Source organism: Filicampus tigris, chromosome 4 (genome assembly GCF_054856515.1).
Source record: "Filicampus tigris isolate MCC_2025a chromosome 4, RoL_Ftig_1.0, whole genome shotgun sequence".
NCBI classification, from domain to species: domain Eukaryota; kingdom Metazoa; phylum Chordata; class Actinopteri; order Syngnathiformes; family Syngnathidae; genus Filicampus; species Filicampus tigris.
Window position 1 is genome coordinate 27,271,396 of NC_141220.1, and position 22,018 is coordinate 27,293,413.

The 22,018-nt window shown below is 41.4% G+C and overlaps 1 protein-coding gene across 4 annotated transcripts in view; it reads right to left on the minus strand.

The window, feature by feature from the left end:
* The window catches only part of lingo1a (leucine rich repeat and Ig domain containing 1a), a 145,877-nt gene that overhangs the window by 55,847 nt on the left and 68,012 nt on the right, over nucleotides 1-22,018 (minus strand). For all 4 annotated transcript variants that reach the window (XM_086028187.1, XM_086028186.1, XM_086028191.1 and 1 more), the window contains one exon: nucleotides 4,795-4,952. The gene's annotated coding sequence lies outside the window, so the exon portion shown is untranslated. The remainder of the gene's footprint in view (nucleotides 1-4,794; nucleotides 4,953-22,018) is intronic.

The window sequence follows — 22,018 nt, forward strand, 5'->3', positions numbered from 1 at the left end:
ACGGGCGCGGCTCATTTGGTAACGCGTGTTGACGAGCCTTGATGTAACCAAACACTGCCATCGTGGCAAACAAACACACCTCTCTCCATCGCCGACGCTCGCTAAGGCAGAGGAGGCGGCGCGCCGTCGAGAGCGATATTCATTAGCCGCTACACATTGACACTTAATAGCGACGTGGAGCAAGTCAGATTTGCATACGGCAGAGAATATAAAATGGAAGTAGTCATTCAGAAGTTCCCCTTTGGGATCAATGAAATATCAAGCCATCAAGCGTTAACGCTCGTAGAGGCTGTCGTGAATTTATTCAAGTTGGAATTATTCTGAACTCATTCACTGCCAGCTGATTTCCAAGCAGAGCTAAGAAAGAGTAGAGTCTTCTCTTGCCAGAAAAAGAAATGGTTTTTCTAGCTTTTCCCATTCTGTAGTAGGGTCATTCCATGCCAAATAACCCCCGCAACAAACTTTTACAATTATTTTAACCGAGCAGATTTGGATTTGAATGAAACGCGGTGTACTCGCTGATCGTGATGGGACACTAAATCTCCTATTTTAGGTCAATCGGAGAAAGGGTTTCGGAGCTACGGCCCGCTAAATTTGGACATTGTCAGCAAAATGGGGTATGGCCAGGCCGCTTTTTTTGCTGAAAATATTCAAATTCGGCAGGACGTAGCTCCCAAACCCCTGCTCCGATTGACCTAAAATTTGAGATTTAGTGTTGAGCCATCACTATCAACACGTTCACCAAGTTTCATCAGGATCAAAATCTGCTTGGCTAAACCCGCGGGATGATTTGGCATGGAACGACATTGCAATCAGTGGTCGAACGTGAGCTGGTTTCACCCAAAATACCACTTTCTGACCAAAAAGCGGAGAAAAACTGATTTTTTGGGAAAAGAAATCTTGAACAGTGCCCTTGATGCAAATATTTTTTCACACCTGAAACTATTAAACATCAAACACACACCAGCTAGATAATTTGATTTTCATGGCAAAATTTATATTGTTTTTAACAGAAGGAAAACTATTAAATGCACCGTGACTTGACGCTGAATTACCGCATGTTGTACATGAGTGGATTTTTTGTGTTCCTCATTTCACTCCATGAACTTAATCATCTTTTCTCATGATTACTCAGTTCCTACCATGATTATACATACTCTGTTCGAGTGTGAGGTGCCTAAATGTGACCACCTTCCAACATATTGGCATTTCTCTTCCTCATGATTGTCGCGACAGCTTCACGTCCTAATTTTTAACTTTGACTCAAAGGTTTTGCTGCTTTCACATCAAAAGCGATGCAAAGCTGCCATGTACAGAGGGATCTCTTAGTCAAATTTCACAAACAAGCTGGATGAGACTCTCTTCCATGCCTAACCCCTGAAAAAAACATACCGGTGTTTGACTAACGTACACGTCAATGGCAGTAAACGGCTGGATTCCAGTTGACGAATATAAACAGTGGATGAGTTAGGGGCACTGCATTCGTTTGTGGTTAGCTCAACAGCTGTCCTTGTCGTTTTAACAAGACCGGAAAAGCCAAATAAAAGCCTATCATTAAAATCAAGCAAAGAGTCTAATTGTGTCTTCCAAACAAAAACAACAGCTTCGCACATCTCAAGGATTGAGACATCTCAAACGCTCTTTGTCAGAAACATGTCTTTTTCCTGCCCTCTGATAGCGCCATTCGATAGCACCGAAAATATCATAAAACACAAAAAAGAACTGTCTAGTTCTTCTTCCCGTCTCATACGTCTTCACTCATGCGGAAGGCCGTCCGTCAGTTTTACTGCATGTCGACCTCCCTTCAACACAGCACCGATGACTGATGGGCCTAAGTGCGACTAAATAACTATGGCAGGGGATGATAAAATCTTGAAAACACACATCCCGGATAGGAAATTGGCCATTTTGGAGCCACTGCCACAAAGGAGCTGAAGTGATGGCACTTCCTCACAACGCTCATCCCGTTGGAAAGCCAAAATGTCTCAGTCGCCCATAGGGAGATCGTTACAGTCCACTGGACACATTTCCTAGGAACACCGACCTAATAGGTCCATTTTTTTTGTCCTTGCCTTTCTCGCCTTTATGGGGTCAAAGCTAAGCTGTGCTCAAAGAAGTTTGCATTCACTGCGCAGCTGAAATAAGGTGAGGAACTGAGGCAAGGAGATTCAGAGGGGATGTAATCAAACAAAGTAGGCTAATGAGGACTACTAAATCTCAAAGAAAATAGGTTCCTGGGGCTTAATGAGTGAATGGAATATCAATGACAAGCTGCTTTGAGGCGACTAGGGTTGGATTCACATTTTGTGCTTTCAAGTGACACAATTCAGAAGGGTAAAATGAAAAAAAATAAAATAAAAGGCACAAAATCAGATATCGTCGGATTGTAATCAGGCGTTTTTTTTTCTGAAATTGGATGAAAATCTGTTAGGCGATTGCAGCGTCAACTGACGGATCAGATATACAGCGTCAATAAAGCCTGCCGTCATCAAACAATCGAAAACAAAACATGTAAGACCGTATATCTCTTTTGGAGATTTTAAGAATGAAAAAAAGATTCGATTTGTACATATTAGTGAATGGAATCGTCTTGCTAAATAAACAGCCTGTAGGACAAATTTCACTCTGCTACACGCCAAGTTCCCGCACTAAAACAACAGTATGTCATTTGCTTTAGTTTGTCTCTTGACTGTATTTTGTCATCTGTTGACAGTATTTCATATATGTACTAGTGCCTCGGTTTGACGTAAACAAGCTAGAGTTAAAAACTGTACCAGTCCATTGACGAGAAAGGGGGAAAAAAATCTGGGTAAAAAGTCTCAATATAGCGAACCGTGCGCAAATTGATGTGAAAGTTGCCTCGATTTTCCCCTCCAAGTTTATGCTAATGTCAGTTTACCATCACACCAAGTGAATCCAAGAGTAACTACATGACATGGTCTTGATGGTGGCAAAGCCAAATGGTGGAATTTAAAGTCCTCCGATGATGCGGCACAGATGGCCTGTGCACAAGCGAGTGTGCAAAATGATTTAAAGGCTCATAAATAATGTATCTGTGTGTTGTCAGAAAGTGTCAAATCACTTTTGGGAAAATCAGGATCTCCGAGATTAGCAGACAGTTTTGCTTGGGGGCAATATGCTAAATTGATCACATTCAGCCATCCAGACAGGTTAAAAAAAAAAAAAAAAAAAACACAAAATGGAGGTGATGGTAGTTCCAAAATGATTATACATTTCACCAAGATCATGAGAAAGGTAACACCAATTTAAATGTTTTGGTTCAATGACAGATCTCTGGGAGAATTGCTATAGATTCCTTATACAGAGATGTTCTCAGTTTACAAAGGAGTTCTGCTCCTAAGCGGCCATTTTACTCAAAGTTATTCCTACATGGAAATGACCAATCGTCTCAAGCGAACCTGCGCAAAACATTGTTTGTCAAAGTCGTAGTTACAGTATATATTTCTACAAGAAAACGCGTTTAGGCCGAACAATTGGATAAAAATCAGCACATATGGGACTAACCAAGCCAAGGTGTGGCCAACTATCTTTTTTTAGTTCTCCACAGCATATACAAAACTAAAATCAGAGATGGGCATTTTACTAAAGGTTTCCAGTGTGTCATTTTTCATGACGAACTGAATTGCAATACACTGACGGATAAAAACCCACTTCTGTCATTTGTTAGTCCGTCACTTTAAAAAGGTGTCCCGTCATTCGTCCACCGTCAGCAAAACGGGCATCTGTCACTCTGACGGAATGCCCACCTCTGCAAAAAATGATTTCTGACACAGCCTGCGGTTTATTGGGTATGGGTGTTAAAAAGATACCCACATCCTCCATGGATGCAATGCACCTAATAACTACTATGACTACTAAATTCACTTTGTAAAACTTTTCTAGAAATGCGATGAAACTATATACAACTAAAATAGTAATATTTCTCTTCAGGTCTTGTGAATAAAGATAATTCAGTTTCAGAAACAAAAATGTTTAAGTTCAGATAGCCAGTAAGAGTTTGCAAGCACAGACGTGTCTTTTTTTAATTACGAACCAGTGCTTTGTTGATTTTTTTGTTTTTGTTTCGTGTTGCGAGGCAAAATTTTAAGCAAACCTCACACATGCCGCCGCTTGAGTGAAGTGAAAAAAGTGAAGCAGTTAAGGGACTGTCATGCCCTCGCATGTGGGCAAGGAGAGCCACAGTCGCAACACAAATACAAAATGAGAACACTCGCAAGGAGTGATCAGGGCCACAACTCATTGCAACTCACACTGAAGTTGCTAACCTGACACTAGGCACACATCCTACACACAAATATTCGTGTCTACAGTAATAACACCGTAGAAAATGGATTTGTTTCTTTATATTCTTTTTTTTTTTTTTTTTTACTGTTTTATACAACAGACGGTTACTTTGCTTTATTAAAAAATGGCTAAAAAATGACTTATTTGGCTTATTCGACTTATTAATGGCGTATTTTTAGCGATCGGAACAAAATAAAGTAATTTCAATGGGGGAAAAAAATGCTGTAATATACGTGTGCTGTACATTCACAGCTCTAGGACCAAGATATCACTATATTGGCTAGTGAGTGCACATCAAAGTGTGAAGCTAATCCACTTCATCAAGCAATTGCCAGCCCCAAGAATGCCATACTGACAAATGTTCAGCTAAACAACAAAAGCACTGTACGATAAATATCACACTAATGGATTCAAGAAAGCCACTCTACCCAAAAGGCAACATTACGGCACGTCCTGGCTGATTTGCCAAAGTGGTGCGGTGTTACTTACAGGAAGTAAATGTCGGCGCACTGGTTCTAATGTGCGGCTGCAGCTGCTTGCTGTGCAGAGGAACAAGAGGAGAGGCGGGCGATGATGTGTGGTGGTGCGGTCCCCTTAATCCACATTTCCTCCCCGTGATCTCATGGCCTCTCCCACCGATCGGCTACCTGCAACAGACACATTTGGGACATTGAAATAACGTTCGGAAGTCAAACACACATGCCATGAGAAAAATATATATAAACTGTGGCCACAGAATTGGTGAGCATGAAAGACTCATTTGTGGCATGACATACAGTACGTACAGTGGATATACAAAGTCTCCACACCCCAGTTCAAATACCAGGAAGATGTGACCCCAAAAAAATGTAACAGCTGAACTTTATTTTGGGTTACTCAGAGCCACTTTAAAGTATGATTGATGCGCATGATGTGATTGGTTCACTCCGAACACAGACACATCAACAGTTACAAGAGGGTGTGCACACTTGTGCAACCTCAATACCACAGTTGTTTAGTTTTACTTCCCCTCCCGAAAAGGTTTGCTTTTCAAAGATTTCAGAGGCTGATATTAGAGGATTTGGATAATTTTAAGTGAAACAATGGCACTAAACTGGATTATGAAAATAGTTGTCGATTAATTTGATAATCGTTTAGTCGTCAATTAATCGATTGATTTTGACACTTCTACCTGGCAGTTGACCAGCATCCCCAAATGCATTGTGTTCAACTTTAGAGGTTCCACTGCATTTGACTCCAAATGGAATTGGCCAATCAAAACTGAACATTACGGTCATATCTTTATAAAAGACAATATTTTCAATACGGCTCTTGTCTTTTATTTCATTCTCGTATGAATGTGCAAGATGTACCTAATGATGTGGCCTGTGAGTAGTTTTAAGCCCTTTTCGCACTGCACTGCGTTTGCGTGGCACTGACGATGGAATAAGACCAGACAGGTGCACGCCTATATTTGGCACCGTTTGCCAAGCTACCAAACACGTTTTCTTCATGCCATTTACTGTCAAACTTCGCTAAAAGCGCTTGCTTTAAATCACTTTGCTACCGCTTTCTACCATCACGAAGACGTTGCCACAAACAGCCTCCTTGCGGCGCAGCACAGCATTTTATCCTGCCGCCCTGCGAGCCCACACAAAAGGAACGGGTTGGTCGGCGGCGTACTGCGCTTTGCTAAGTGCAGTGCGAAAAGGCCTTCACGCTTGCAATGTGTTTGAATATTTCTCAAAAAGAAGAAAAAAAAAACGTTCAACATGTTCAATTAAATCAATTCAACACTCCAACCACGAGCGTCTGAATATCCCATGTCAAGGTGGTTATTTGCACGTGTTGCCATCCCACACTGTTTGAATGCTCTTTGAAAATGTGGTCTTCGCTCACAAAGTTCACATCTCTACTTGTCGCCAGTAATAAGCACACGCTCCATTTCTCTCTCCACGGGTGTGAGACTCTCATGCTTTGGCGATGTAAAAATATGTTGTTCGCAGCGGGGAGGGTTGGACACGGCCACAGATGAATTATTCATTTATCACAGGGAAGATTTGACGAGAAACGGAGCTGCTTGGAGCATTAGCCACAATCGCATGTCGGATGGATTTGTACATTTAAAGACTACACTGAGACGGCGTGATATGACAACCCCACAGATAAATGCTAAGGCACTTAAATGTGAAGCGATGAACTTTTGCTTCGCCGGGCACACTTACTAACATCTGCGCTTGAGTAATTTGTCTGCACTAATAGAGACACCTTGTTCTTCCCCAGCAAGATGTTCTACCCATCAGCCACCTCATTAGTGGCACAACAATTACTTTGCGAGCATGATATCTGGCTACAGAGCTTTACTAGCATCTGCGCTGCAGCTCAAAACGTCACATTCCGCGATGCTCCGGCTGCAAACACGCTTTGTCGACGACGAAACCTTTCGTTTTCCCAGAAATTCAACACCCAGAAAATAATCAATATCCCGGCCCCTGTAGCAGAAACATCATTCCAAAAGAATTTGAGAGCTTAGACGTGGCTTTCAAACTGGCCCGGGTTTATTCATTGTTACTGTTTCAATCGAAGATGTAAAATAAACTTTTTTTTAATCAGTAACATTCAGTGTTTTGCCACACTCACAATAATAGTAAGGGAGCTGATAGAAATGATTTTTTTTAAACAAAGTATTTTATCACATGACATGAGATTAACTCAAAATATATATATTTTTTTAAAAATGGCGAGGATGCTTGAAAAGGGAGGCTTTAAAGTTAATGACTTTCCTTGTTAGGCCATAAATCACAGATGTACTCGACGAGGAGGGAATGTAATCTACCGGGGACGTGTTTAAGCATTAAAAGGAAGCTGTGACAGGCGCACCGATGCTGAACTTGCACATACATTGTTGCTGCTCGAATGAAACCTGAACATGGGCTCCTCGTCAGCGGAGTATTTTAAGAAGCGAGCGGAGCGGCTGATGAGGGAACTCAGCACGTTTGTTTCACCACTTGAAAGACATCAGCTTTGCCATGCAAAAATTATTCCTGCCACTCCGTCACGCTGACGGCGCTGCGGAGAATTTTGGTCTTGCCGGTGCTCATATGCAGAATAGCAAGTAGGAAGAGTGGAGACGGAACAAAGATGCTAACGCTGAGTTGACATTTCAAAGATGACAGAAGAACCACAATGCTTCTTTAACAAACATTACCCATCGCCACAGTCGAAATGATTTAGAGTGGAACATCCAAAGTCAAGCAAGTGACGAGTTGGTAGAGTGCGAAGCTAACATAGCACTCGACACCTTCACTCGGTGCTCATTTGTGTCAAACAGGACAAACCGAAGGCCGCAGAACAACACGACCACGGTGAACAAAAACGGATAAGTCGTTTTTCGATTTTGCTCACTTGATAGAAAACTGAGCAGTTTTCACCAAAATGTATGTGGACCTATCTACAGATGCTCACTTCAACTGCTTCAAATATTAAAACGATCACTCCAATGGTTCCGATTTTCTGGGTGTTAAACATTTTCCTCTCCATAGGCGCTCACTAATATTTAACGAGGAAACCGATTAACGGTTATAAAACTCAGAATGCCGGTGCGATTTGTTCAAAATTTTGCAGTGGTTGAGATGAGCATAAGTAGATAGTAAACATATACAGTATTTTGGTGAAAATTGATCGCAGTTTTCTGACAAGTGACCTTAACCAAAATCGAAAAACAGAAACGAGTCATCCACGTTTTAACCTTGGATTTTGGAACAAATATAGAGGAAAAAAATGTTTTCAAAATTGAATAAAACATCCCATTATCTGTTGTTTTTCCCAATTGTGCACAATATCGGAAAATGAGCCGTCATCCGTTTTTCCCCATTTTGTTTTTTCAAAAGAATATTGAGAAAATGAGTCATTATTATTATTATTTTTTTTTTTAAAGTTCTGTTTTGTTTTGAAAATCAAATGAATGAATGATCCATGGATTAAAATCTCTAACTGACAGTCCAATCAAGATGACAAGACGAAATCGCCCAGCAACTTTTGCTCAGTCATCTACTTGGATACCGGCAATCATCTCCAACAATCATGGCACTAAAACCCTCATTAACCCTTGACTACATTGTTGGACACCGCAGGAATCTTTCTGCTTTAAATGAGTTCACTCACGCCACATTAACTTTGGGCGAATGTTCTCTTCTTTGCCTTTCCAGTCACAAAGTCATTTAAAAGCAAAAGAAAACTCCTGTGACGTTGGCTAAAAATCTATACTGGATATTTGAAGTCTGTTTTTCCTCCAGAATTTTGGTGGAACCTAAAATTTGACAAGCTTCAAAGGCACTTGGCTTTGAATGTTCCACTGTACACGTACATCACAGGAAAGGAATCAGTAATTGACACATGGGAAAAAAAAACGAGAACACGGAAAATGATGACGATTCTGTTGCACCCTTGACGAGTGTAATTTCAAAGTGCCGTGCCATACAATACGTAACAAATGCATGCCTAAGCAAATTGGAGCTCAACAGCATCAAAGCTCTCGAAGAAGAAAAACAACTTCTCGGTTCCTATCATGAGCTTTCCATATCACCTCCGTAAGCTCAAGTCTTTGCAACCGAGAGCTTGAGACTTTGATTCCCCCCCCCCCTTCTCGCAGTGTCTGTGACAAGATTAGGCTATCTCTCCTTGCGCACATGGATGACTGACTCCTTGGGGCCGGTGGCATGGCTCTCGCATTCCCATCCTCCACGCTCCATCCCGAGGCTGCAAACATTTCTATTTTCAACAGGATTAGCTCTCACCACGAGCCACCTGATAGGCGACCGCAACACCCAGGCGGCGCTGACACCGCCCCCGCCACGCCCCCGAGGAGCCCAGGGAGAATGCGGCATGGCCCAGCTGACTAACAGGCAACCTGGGGAGTGTAGTTGACAGTTGCATGCAAGTGGAGCCAGTCACCGCGCAACATCCTTAGAACAGCTGTGACTACAACAGCGCCATCTAGGAACGGCTAGCACTGTGCTAGTGCTGCCAAGTCTTCAGCTAAGCAGAGACGCTGCGATCTGTTTTGCTTTTTGATTCCAATCTTTTCTGAAGACAGAGCAGCCTTGACAAGGCGAGTTGAGAAAGGAACGTGAGAGCAGACACATTCAGTGCAGTGACGGATCCGTTTGTTGCTTTTACGTTTGGTCTGAACTGCGGTTGCGTATTTTGACCCTTTCAAGAAAAGAAACCTGACGTGAGAGGAACACCTGTGATCCAACCGACCTTGGCCTTTGTCATCAGGTTGCGCGTTGTTGGCTCACATGACTACGGCAAGTCGCTTCAACAGTCTTTCCGGCTAGTTGTGATTACATTTTGCATAGTGTGCATTTTCATTCCAAACACTGGTAATGTAGTTGTGATAAGTCAAATCACCAGGTAAAAATACTGTGCCTGTAATTCAGCTATGCCTGGTCAAAACTGATTTACAGATGTCTGCAACGTTATTCGCCTTGGACAAATCACTTCTGCCATCCATGCGAATGGGGTTGCTCCAACTTAGTTGCAGAGATCCAATAGTGAATTATAGATGCCTGTAACTCCAGTTTGAAGTAGCCGAAACAAAATTGCTGTTAACTACAAGGCCGTTTCTCCTAGTTTAAACTCTATTCAAGATATCTGAAAAGGGACATTTAGACATTTTGAATTGAGGTGAATTAAATATAAAAAAAAAAAAAAAAGGGCATCTCGAAATGTAATTATCAAAGGCAGGTATTGCGTCAGACTGACGGAGCGGTCCGACCTGCTCGTTTTGCTGACGATTGGTGGGATACTTTCAAAAACAAATGACAGCCTAAGCACCGACAGAGGTGGTTTCTCATCCATCAGAGTAATCGTCACTAAGCGCGTCCGTCAGTGACGGTCCTCACAATCTGTCACTGAAAAATGCCCCTTTTGGTGATGTAGGGTTTTTTGGGGATGGGTGGACCAAATGACAGATTTAAATAACGGACTGACTGACGATTCCAAGTCGGTTCGGCTTGAAAAATGACGGTAGACAAACGACAGACCGGCAAAATTTTGTAAAAATGCCCACCTCTGCGAATTATGAGCTCTCATAACTGGAAAAAAAAAAAATCTGAAACTGGAGTTACCATATCTGTAAATCACATAGCAGGTTTGAACATGTAAAGTATTGGTCCATATGATCCTTGTTAAAGGCACACAAAGATGGTTCTCATCTGGTTTTGTGATTGGCTGGTTGCTTTTTTATTTATTTATTTATTATTATTTTTATTTATAAATCAACCTATGGTTGATAATCAATGTCACAGAGTAGGTTTCATGGAGTCTCTCTATTGGTTGTCTCTGTACATCCTGGACCAACCTGCCAATATGGGTGGTTATGGAGAGGAGGTAGGGGTCAGGGAGTCTGACCTTAGGATTGCCCTCGAGAGCCATGTTACGGTATCTACATGGGTGGTGACGCTGAGGAAGTGGGAATAAGCCTTTCATTCAGCAATTTTCTTATCCTGTTCAGGGTCACCGGTAGACTGAGCCTATACCAGCTGCTGTCTCCATGATTGTTGAGTACTACTTGTTTCCTACTCTCACTTTAGTGGAAATACTTCAATGTTAGCACATTCTGCAGTCAAATGCGTAGAGTATATCTGATCATAAGAGTTACAATCTCTGTCAAAAAAAAAAAATATATATATATATATATATATTTATATTTTAAAAAAGTACCACTGCCAAAGTACTTCAGTTGGCAAAAAAATAAAAGTGGGAAGCTTTTTCTTATCTCCATTGAAGGAGAGACTTTCTGTCAGTGCTTTCTCCATTACACCAATATTTCCCTCTTATCTCGCCTCAGTAATCCTAACCCGCAAGGCTTCAAACAAGAGATTTGTTCTCACCCCAAAAAAATAATAATAAAAAAAGGGCTTTAAAAGGATTTTTTTCCGAGTTTGAAACGTCTCGTTTGACAATCTGGTGTCATTCTTTTTTTTTTTTTTTCTCCTTGTAAATGCAGATCCTCGGTTGATGCGGTGCTCCTGCACAGAGGTGGGAATACGAGTTGGCACTGAGATTTCCTCTTCTTGTCTCTCAACAATTAACATCTTCAAGATGCCTCCCAGCAAGGTACTTAACCTCCAATGCGCTCTGGGGTCTCTTCATTGACCTGCTTGCTACTGTGCTCACAGCCTCGCAGGCAAGGGGAATTTTTTTTTCATGTGGGGGGGGTCAGAGGGGGTATAATTGGAATGGTAAACCTTGTCTGAGCACTAAACAGAATTTTTAATTATCGGGGAAATGAGAGGGAAAACGCAAACACCAAGTCATTTCCGAGGATAGCCATTTACTATGCTTGTTTACAACTTGAAGTAGAGGCCATGAAATGATTTACAGTGGGGGCGTTCATTGTAATTAAGCTGCTTGTCTCGCAGGGAAACGTGTATCACATAACGGGCGCGTAGCACCGATGGGCTCTTTTGATAAACGACTAATTGATGGCATGCAAAAAATAAGTAAACATTTTATTAGGCTCATGAAATGTAGAAATGTCTTTAAATCAAGGCTGCCTGTGTGTCTGTGCCAAATCATAAATATTAAGTCATAATGACAACATTTATTTGAGAAGGAGCAGATGAGTTGATTTGGCACGTTTCAACCAAGTGGTAGATCAAAGCAAGGATGTCCAGACAGGATGGCGATAGATAGATTTACTGGACTAAGATCATTTGTGCTATTGTCAATGCTTGAATTGTTGAGAAGTGAAGTACGGTTACAAACATGAATTTTAACGCCAGCAAAACAAAACTGTGACCTGGGTTCTATAAAGAAAAACAAACAGATGGGTGATTACAAATCCAATGACTCCAATGGTGGGATCATTAAAATGACTTCACTAAGGATTTAATTGATTCATTACAATGTTCACAACATTGGGGGTGGCGGAAAGGGGGGGTTGGGGAATCGTCGATTTTTACCGAAATGTAATGAAGGCGCCTGTCTGTGCCCTTCAGCGACACCAAGTTCTGCAGGAATTTCAGCTATGAAAACCTAAACTGAGAGGAGCAAATACAAGAAAGACATCTATTATGCAGAGCGGAAAACAACTGTGCAGGTATTTTAATGTCAATGCAAATTTCAGATAAAGCGTAGCCCAGTGTCAGCGCACAATAAAAGCAAACACAAATCCACTCCCCCCTTGGAGACAATGAAACCCTCTCTGACACGCTAAAGTAATTATGGGTCGCCGCAGCCTTTCATGGTTCATGACTCCTGCCCCCTCGGAGCTTCCGTGCATTCATTTTCATAAGTTAATTTGAAAGTACAACACAATCAAGGCAATTAGGAGGACCTGGCAAAGTTTGGGTGATGGTCATCTTCGAGGCGACCGAGAAGAGAGGAGAGAGATATCACACTTGGCTGCCGTCACATGTTCCCCTCCACCCACCCAACCTCCCCCTGCTCCTCTCTAATTAGGTAGGGCAGGAATTTAAATGGGGCCCAGATAAAAAGCGGTGTCAAGGGAGCCAAGCAGGTCAAGTACAGTTTAATGAAAGGATAAGCAATTAATCAATTAATCGGTGAAAAGAACTCGGGCAATATTACATGTGAAACTTTACATCACTGTTGTTTATTATTGATTTTTTTTTTCTTTTTTTGGTTGGCCGGTTCAGACATTTACTGTTTATTTGGCCCAACCACTTTTTTTACACGATCAATATCAAATATGTATGAAGAAATCTTGAGTGACGGCGAATGCTTTTTTGGGGGAAAACGACACCACTTGCCATTTGCAAAAAAACGACACAAATGTTTTTGCCATTTGCAAAAAACACCCATTCCTTTAATGTCATGCATCTACCACACATAGCGCTCACACGGTTGTCATCGGTGCAGAAATGCCATTGACTAGCTTGATTTGATTTGTCATAGCAAACAAAGCCGTATTCTCTATTTGAATTTGAAAGAAGTAAGAATGAAATGACAGCATGTAAGCTACCTTGAATCGGTCAAACAAGCGACAATGAAACATGAAATCAGCTGATTTTGTCTTGAGTGTATGTCTTGAGTGCGGCACAGAATTTTTAATCTGCCGGAAAGATGTTTCTGTGACAAATCTTTGGCCAGCTCCACCTTGAACCATCCCCATCACAAAAGGTCAGAAACAAAACGTTGCTTTCTGCTGACTCAGCTGCTATCTCCAATATATCATGTGTCTCTTGGCTTCAAGTCCCCCCCGTTGTTTTTTTTTTTTTCTATTTCCCAGCCAGTCCATTATAGTGAGTAAAAAAGAAAAAAAACAATTAGGCCTCATCGCCCACGCATAAACAAAAGGAATAATTCAGTAGTACATAAAGCCCTCACTGTGTCTTTAGAGATGATTTTATGGTGAGGCCAACTCCCAGTATTTATTTACATTCATTGCTTTCTAAAAGTTATCCCCAGTGAAAGATTTGGAGCTGTTTACACACAACATGATACAATACTCAAGCATTTTAAATTAGAGTCATTTCATTCAACAGATATGGATTCAAAACCGTCTTAGGTAAACAATGCAAAAGAGGCAGATGGTGATAAATGTTTGGAGATTTTGCTATGCGACAAACTGTCAATTGAGCGTCAGAGAAGAAAAAAAGATGAGTCAAAAGACTGAGTTCTCGTTTCATTACCATGAAGAAGTATATTTGGTGGCATTTTAGGGTCTGGAGATTAATGGCTGATGTATAAATGTGTAAATGTCAAGAGACGTCTACCTCTCGACTCAATGGGGCTCAGTTTTACAAGTACTGTAGAATGATTTAGCTGGAAAGATGACACAAGCCTGACACACGAACGCTTGAAATGCTGATGGACCTCAACGTGCTGCGGGAAACCTTTCAGTACATTAGAGTACATGGATAGCAGAAGTCTCCATTAGATTAAAAGGGGAGTTTGCCGTTTAGAAAAAAGAAAACTCACATCTCATTTGTTAAAAGTGTCAATATAAACTAGACAGAAGTACATTTGTAAAATGATCCGTGAAAGGAAAAAAAAAAAAAAAAGGTCACCCCAATCCGTACGTCGTCTGTACGTGTACGTCCAATTTGGCTTTTCAGAATCATCAAAAACTTTGTTTTGTATCCAATGAATGGAGAGTCCTTGATGATGACCCAAATGTTGATCAATAACGTGTTTGGCCATCAGTGGCAGATGACTTGGATGGATTATCGCAGCTTTCCCAGTGGCGCTTCAATCAGAGAGTGTGAGGGCTGAAAAATAATGAATAGTAATCCGATCACATTTCAGATGGGGTCCATGCGTCGGCCTACCGCACACAGGAGAACCCCTCCTGAGATTCCCTCCCTATCGCAGTGGAGCCTTATCGCCGATGTGCATCCGATAAACCCCTGAAGGGACTCTCAGCGTTCGGCCCGTATGGATTGACTGGAATGAAATGGTAGAGGAGGGCGCTCGATTCAACTCTCTCTCTTAGGGAGATAAGCCCTGTTTGTCAGTCTGATTGACGTATCAAAGAAAGGCAGCCTATGCCATTGGGGGGGGTATGGGGCTGGGGGTGACATCTGAAAGGCTTTTTCAGCCTTACACCAGACTGGTTTCTGATGTAAACAAGCAGGGATGTGTGCTGCTTTTTCAGCCCCCAGAGCGGCATGAGGCCCAACAAAAAGAGGATCAAGGCAATTCAGGTATATCTTATTTTTAAAATTGCAGCCCACTGGAATCATCTGTTGTTTTTCCATTCTCTTTAGAAGAAAGTGAGGGAAACAGTGGCATCAAGAGACAACGCTTCCACTGAATGCTGATTAAGTGAAGGCGTGTGAATCTCAAAGCGCCATCCGGAGGAATCTGAGCTGTCATCTGGAAAAAAGTGTTTATCTGTGGAGGCTTGTTGACCCCAAGGCATCGCAAGTGTATAAACGATGGTGCAGCGAACACGGAGGAAAATGGAGAGAGGCCTGGTGTCATGCAAAATGAGAGAGAGAGGCCCGCAACAGCTTTACCACTGCTCGCACGAGGCTTATTGCTTTACAGAGGGATCATCAGACGATTCAGCTGTTTCCCCAAGTCTTCACCTGATGAAATCTCCAATGAGGTTTAACCATAGCGGCACCTAACTCAAACTCATTCGACGATCCGTATATTCAATTTTGATGTATCTACGAGGGCCACTTGTCTTACTTATGGAATCGATGCCTCTGTAGAGTACTGTAGGTGTCAGATATGGTGATTTTCAGAGGTGGGCATTCCGTCAGACTGACGGACAAAGCTTTGCTGACGATTGATGGGACACTTTTTTAAAAATGATGGACTCGGCACTGACGGAAGTGGAATTTTGTCCGGCAAAGTAATGGAATCTGACCACACTGACGTTTGTGTCAGTCCATCACTGATGGACGCCCGTTTTGCTGACTCTTTTTTGGGGACTGACTGACGGACCAATGGACTTCTGACGGACTAACTAACTGACAGACTGACCATTACAATTTTTGTCATGAATGACGGACCAGTAAAATGTTGTAAAATGCACACCTCAGATGATTTTGCTATTCTGAGCGACACCTTCAACATGCATGGGGTTCCCATGTGGTTTAATTGCAATAACATTGTAAATCAGGGTGCTAGATTCACCACCACAATGTGAAATGAATGACACTTTATCAATGACACCTGTACAGATTAACACATTTGGCGTGACAATACAGTCAAACGTGGAAATTGCTTACACCAAAGCACACGAGAAAACCCCTCCTCTGATTCTCGAACCAACACACCATAACTTTTTTAAAGTGGCCACATTAACATGGACATTTATTCAGATTAAATGCCTGATCGGAATAAAAATGCTCTCATGCACACACTCCATCTGGAATATTCTGACCCAATCAAGCCCATTCCGATCAGGATTTTATGCAGAAAGAGAGAGGCGGTTTATGTTGATTGTTAATCTAATCGGCGCGACACTTATTCCGAAATTTCGTAAACAAACCGCCTTTACCGTGCACGTCTGTGACGTCAGTATACAATGGCATAAGTGTTCTGAAATCTTTAATCTTAGTCTATTCAATAAATGTCTAACCAAGAGCGCTTTGGGTTTTGGGCGCCTGTGCGACCGAGTCGGACACCCCAGCTTAGAGTGCAAATCCGTCCTGTCTAAGGTTTTAAACACAACACAACAACCATCAGAAGAGCTGATGCCTGTTGCAAGTTAATTAACTCATACAGCATTAAACACTCACACATTAAACCCATTTCCAAGAAGTCATTATGAACTACTCATATCTATTAATGTACACTCAGATGATATTGAGGGAAAGCGCAGCAGATGAGGCCGTTTCCAGCTAGCAGAAGAATAAACATGTCAATTAGAGCATCATCCGATACCATCGCCCCCTCGATACTCGACAGTACTTTGCTGTCCACAGAGGTTAACGTCACACATGGGCCATGGGAAGTTTAGCTACAGCCACTAAGTCTAACCACGCAAAGTTCCTACAGCCAGGGACTTTCTCCCACCCAATTAAATTCATTTAAAACAATCACAGTGAACCCCCATTTTATTTATATACTGTACTTCCCAGACCCAACCCCAGTTAGTAAAACAGAGAGCTTAGACCAGAGACAGTATAAGAAGCATTATTTATATAGTTTTAACCATCACACATGCTTTAAACATATTTAAACACATTTGAAGACATACACAAATGCAAGAAAATATTGGGACAATTTTGTTAATTGTTGTGTGTTTTATGTGCTGTGAAGACACCTAGATGGCAATAATGCCTTAGGCCTGGTACACACATAAGGGTTTGTCAAATGTCTTTTTTTTTTTTTTTAAATCTGTGACATACTCCGCAGATACAGTAAAGATAGAAAGAGTAATTCCGCTCCACCACGGGTCTAGAATCCAGTGCTCCGAGGCAGAGGTTTCGATCACACGTTATCTCACAAACACAAAGACGAGCAAGATACTTGCGGGTATGCGCCGATGGTTGGCAAGTGTTTCCGAAAAGGACCGGAGACGGGAGCGTTTTTTAGATGGCGATGTCAGCAAGAAAATACTTGCTTTGGAAAGTTTCAGTTGTCTGGGTAACCCACCCACAGGGGGTCAAACAGCTCGAGAGTAGTCGGCTCTCCCCACGCTTGTGAAGATTTTTGGTCATAAATATTGAACACGTTCATATTTAAGATTGTCAGCGGTGACTCCTTTTGAATCCTATTATGGGGACAAATCCACTCTCAAATTATCGGGACAAATCCACACTTAACACGCATCGGACATAAGGATAATCTTATGGGACATTTCTCTAAAGCGTAAGATAGTCGGGCGTTTGAAGTCCTAGGTCGGGAAGGTACAAAATCAGGACAACAGCAGCCCAATTGTCTTTATGCATGTACCCGGCCTAAGGTATGGTGTTGCAGAGCCGGTTATGTTGAGAAGGATATAGTAAAGCATTCTCAATACAAAGGCAGCGTAATCCGATCTGTCCCAAAGCCTATCCAGGAGTTTTATTTTCTGAATGGTCAGGATCTCTCCTTGGTGCTTAAGCTCACTACCAGAAGTCTTCCAAGATGAAGGATGCTTGAACATGCATCATTTTACCGGCAACCCAATCAGAGCCCAACCGAATGAAAAACCCATGAGTCCGTATTTTTCTTACCAATACCATACAGTGTTTATATTTATATAAAAAGCTGTACAAAAAAAATTAACAAAAGATTACGTTGAACAATTTGGAGAAAAAAAAACTTCTTGAGCCTTGAAATGCTTGACTCGATGCAATCTTTTGTGTCATGCCCACTGCTTTCCAAGCCTCCTTCCTAAGAGCACATTGTTGCTATTAATCAACATTTTATCTAATTTCACACGAACAAGATCATTTTACGAACAAAATAATCACCGGGAAATTGAAACGCATAACAGGGAAATGTTTCTCTTGCCAGCTTCACTCATCCGACCCACTGCGTTTAAACCTCTGTGGGCGCTAGAGATCACTGCTCTCATCTGAAAATTTGATTATGCTGCTTTTATGTCCATATCGTGCACATGCAGGGTTATCTCTCCTGCTGTAAGTGTAAAAACGGGTCCATGTGTTCTCACATCATCATAATAAAATGAAGACTGTCAACAGCAACTTAAGATGAATTACATTTGCAGATCTCTAGCTTGAAAAAGCATACCGTGACAGACACGAGGAAAGTTCTCTCTCCCTTGTCGTTACAAAGCTTCTGGAGGTGTCAGCTCCTCACACATTCGCACGCCGACATGACAAGTCTGTTAGATACAGCACTCATTTTGCATGTGAATATATAGCTCAGAATGATTGTGATGATGATGAATAATAATGCTAACAATAATGTTTGTGCTCTCTTGTCGAAGTTTGGTGAAAAGTAAAATACTAAGCATGCTACTATTAACAAATTGGCCTAATAGCCGAGCTGTCCGTTTTATTTATAAACGTTTTCGGAAAACAAGAACAACATATTCAACACACAATCTGCAGAAGACTTTAGATTTCATCTCTGCTGATTACGGTGACCTGGATGATAAAGTCTACACAGACAAAGAAAAATCACAATTTCTAGCAAGCACATTTTGCATCGTTTATTGATACTGTGACAGTACGTTAAAAATGACTTAGGCAATTATGATATTAGGCTAACAATTAACGGTGTAGTGTAAACCTTGACTGCAAGACTAGTGAGTGTGGAGTCAGTTTATGATAGTACCGTCATGTGATTTTTGAGGTTACATATGGCGAGCAATGAACTAGTTTGCAAAGCAAAATAATAATGTGGCCACACGGAACAAGAAGACACACTCAGTTACCACCGTAGTTAGTGCTGTTCATTAAATTCATTTATATTTATGGCCTGAAGTGTTTTTCAGACCAAAAAAAAATCACCTTAATTAGGACTCACTCCTGCCTTAGCGTAGGTTAGTGATAGACTATAGCGTGTTCTGACTTGCACACAGATTAGGGTGACATTGCTGTTATAGGAACAGAACTCCATTGTTAACCAAGAAGCCCATGTATTGAGTTCTTAGATAATTCTACCAAAAATGTCACTGAAGAACCAAAGAAACGGCCACCAGCCAGATGCATTTTAATGTCCAGAAAAAACATGGTGCCTTGTCACTCGAATCAGTTTACCAGAACTTTAAAGTCTATATTTATATCATTTGAAATCTATGTGTTTGTGTCGTGTTGAAGGCTATCAAATTGTCAGACTTCCGCAATTGCGTTGCAAAAAGAGCAAATTAAGACCTTAGCTGTTCAATCCCAAAGTCATCAATGCTATCAAAAAATGGGTCTGTGTTAGCTAATCATCCTCTCTAAACAGTTTCAAGTATCCTCCGGGTCTTTGTGAATCGGAACAGCCCTAAAAAAAATTAAGAAATAATAAAGATAATATCATCTCATCTCATCCAACATTTAAGAATGGGATTTTTTTGAGGTCACAAATGCGTCTGGTAAAACCCAGCTTTGTTGGACCTAGCGTCTTTGAACTATTTATTTGTTTAGCACAAGGACAGGCGTTGAGGTGACCGGCGAGGTGTCAAAAATGTGATGTGCTCGTCTCAAATCAAATAACACAGAGCTGAGCAAAAAAACACCTCAATCGATACACATCCAAGTGCCAGAGATTGATTTTTATCATATTTATTTTGGCGGGAGCTTTGCTTCATAAATCAGGTGGGGTATCTTTTGTTTTTCCAGCTCAATACTCATATTTAATGTTTGTCAAACTAAGTTTGAATCGCAAGGACAAACAACAAATTGCAAACAACAGCATTCTGCCTTTGAAATTCCTCAATACAGTGCCTGTCACAACTTTTCAATTAGCATACTTGCAGGAACGTTTTCTTCAGAGGTCTAAAATGTGTTTGTTAAAAAAATGGGTAATTTGTTTGGAACTGATGAATTGTCTTGGAACAACGGAGGCAAAATGGAGTGCACTGCTTGTCTGTATCCAGCAGAGGCACTGTTGAACCAGTCTCAACTAGTATGCAAAGAAGAGCCAAATAATGTCAGCTCAGTCCTAGTTCCATGCAGACCTCCACAATAGCAAAACTCCTCCAGGCAGGATTAGTGTTTTCAACACAGGCAGTCAAACAGGAGTCGACCTCATTAATCCCCACTACTAAGCAAAATGCTAATCTAGGCTAGCACAAACTGACAAAGACATTATTAATTCGGTATATAGTTTGAATTTCTTTGGATCGGAGAACAGGAGTAGGGACATGTTTTTGAATGCACTCTTAGGGTTGTAAGGTGAAATTTATTTTTAAACCACCATGATAAAGTAAATCACCATTTGTTCAGCGACAGAGTGCTAAAGATGCTAACAAAGATACAGATAAAGAAGTCAAGTCAATGAGTTGCTGAGTGTGAACATAACTTGCCCGTGTTATAATGTCAAAGTCATCAAAGGAATCGTTGGGAATGTATCAACAAAAACAGCAAACTTCTTTTTGCCAATTATTCTTAATAGGTCTAATTTCCATCGACCTTTCCCCTGAATAAAACTAAATACTTTTTTGATAAGGACGTAGTTCAAAAGTTGGTGGCTAAATAACATCTCACGTATCATTTTTGGATTCAGCGACGTCAAAATAGCCTAAAACCGTCGACACTTTCTTCACCTATAAAAAGACCTCAGAGTTTCATTATTCTGCGACATTTTCATGATGACCGAGCGATTCTTGTGAGGACACCAAAAGTATGTTATCGTGTTTTTAGCCTCACAGCACGCGAAGACCGGACCACAAAGAGTAACGCAAGACCATGGAGGAATGAAAGCCGACTGAAGTAATGAAGTCCCCGGCCGGGTGCTTTTTTTAAAGCTCTAGCTAATGTCAGACATGCCTCCTCGAGTTAAAATGACGAGCTTCTCTTCTCCTCTGGCCTACCTACGTTATAATCTCAAAGCTTAAGGGATCTCTGGTAGGGAGGGAAAGGGAGATATTTTTAGCAGGTGCGACAAGGCTTCCTGTAAATAATTACGCTAGATGCTGTTGCAGCTGCCAGCCGATTGGATCCAGACGTGAGCTAACGCATGCCGACGTCACAAAATGTCACATCCGTGCGGGACCTCAAGCGACGAGGGACCCGGGATGGGTCGAGTCGCCTTCAGGAGGGTAATTATAAGGAAGGAGCAATGGAATAAGAATAAAGAATAGGTTCAGGTTGCAATTGAAGCACACAGTATTGTTTGTTTTGAAGTTCACCCAGGGGAAGCTGTTGACTCAACATGCATGGAGAGGACAATATGTTTAAAAAAAAATTACTCAAATGGAACGTCTCAAAGATGTAAATTCTTACACTGGTAACCCTCGTTTATTCTCGCAACGACTCCCCGAGGCTGCGGCTGTAAACAAGAATGCGATCATAGCAGAGTCGCACATTTGAATGAGGATAAAATAAGAGGAAGTTTCACACTCCAAGGTCACGTATAGTTTGGCTTTCGTCTGCTCTGGGATGCAACAACATGCACTAAAGCCTCTCTTTAATAATAATTCAGCTAAAAGGGGTCAGTGGAGGAGTATTTGCTGTATGAATTAATTTTATTCAAGCTTGAAAGGTTGATACATAGTCGCTTAGGAACTACTTCTTCGATTCTTTTGCATGTAATTAGCTTCCAATAAACCTCCCTGCATCATGTATTTTTTAAGAGGGGGGCCAGAGTATAAATTTGGGCGTTAGTGGCATTTTTTTCCATTAAAGCGCAATGGTTTACATCA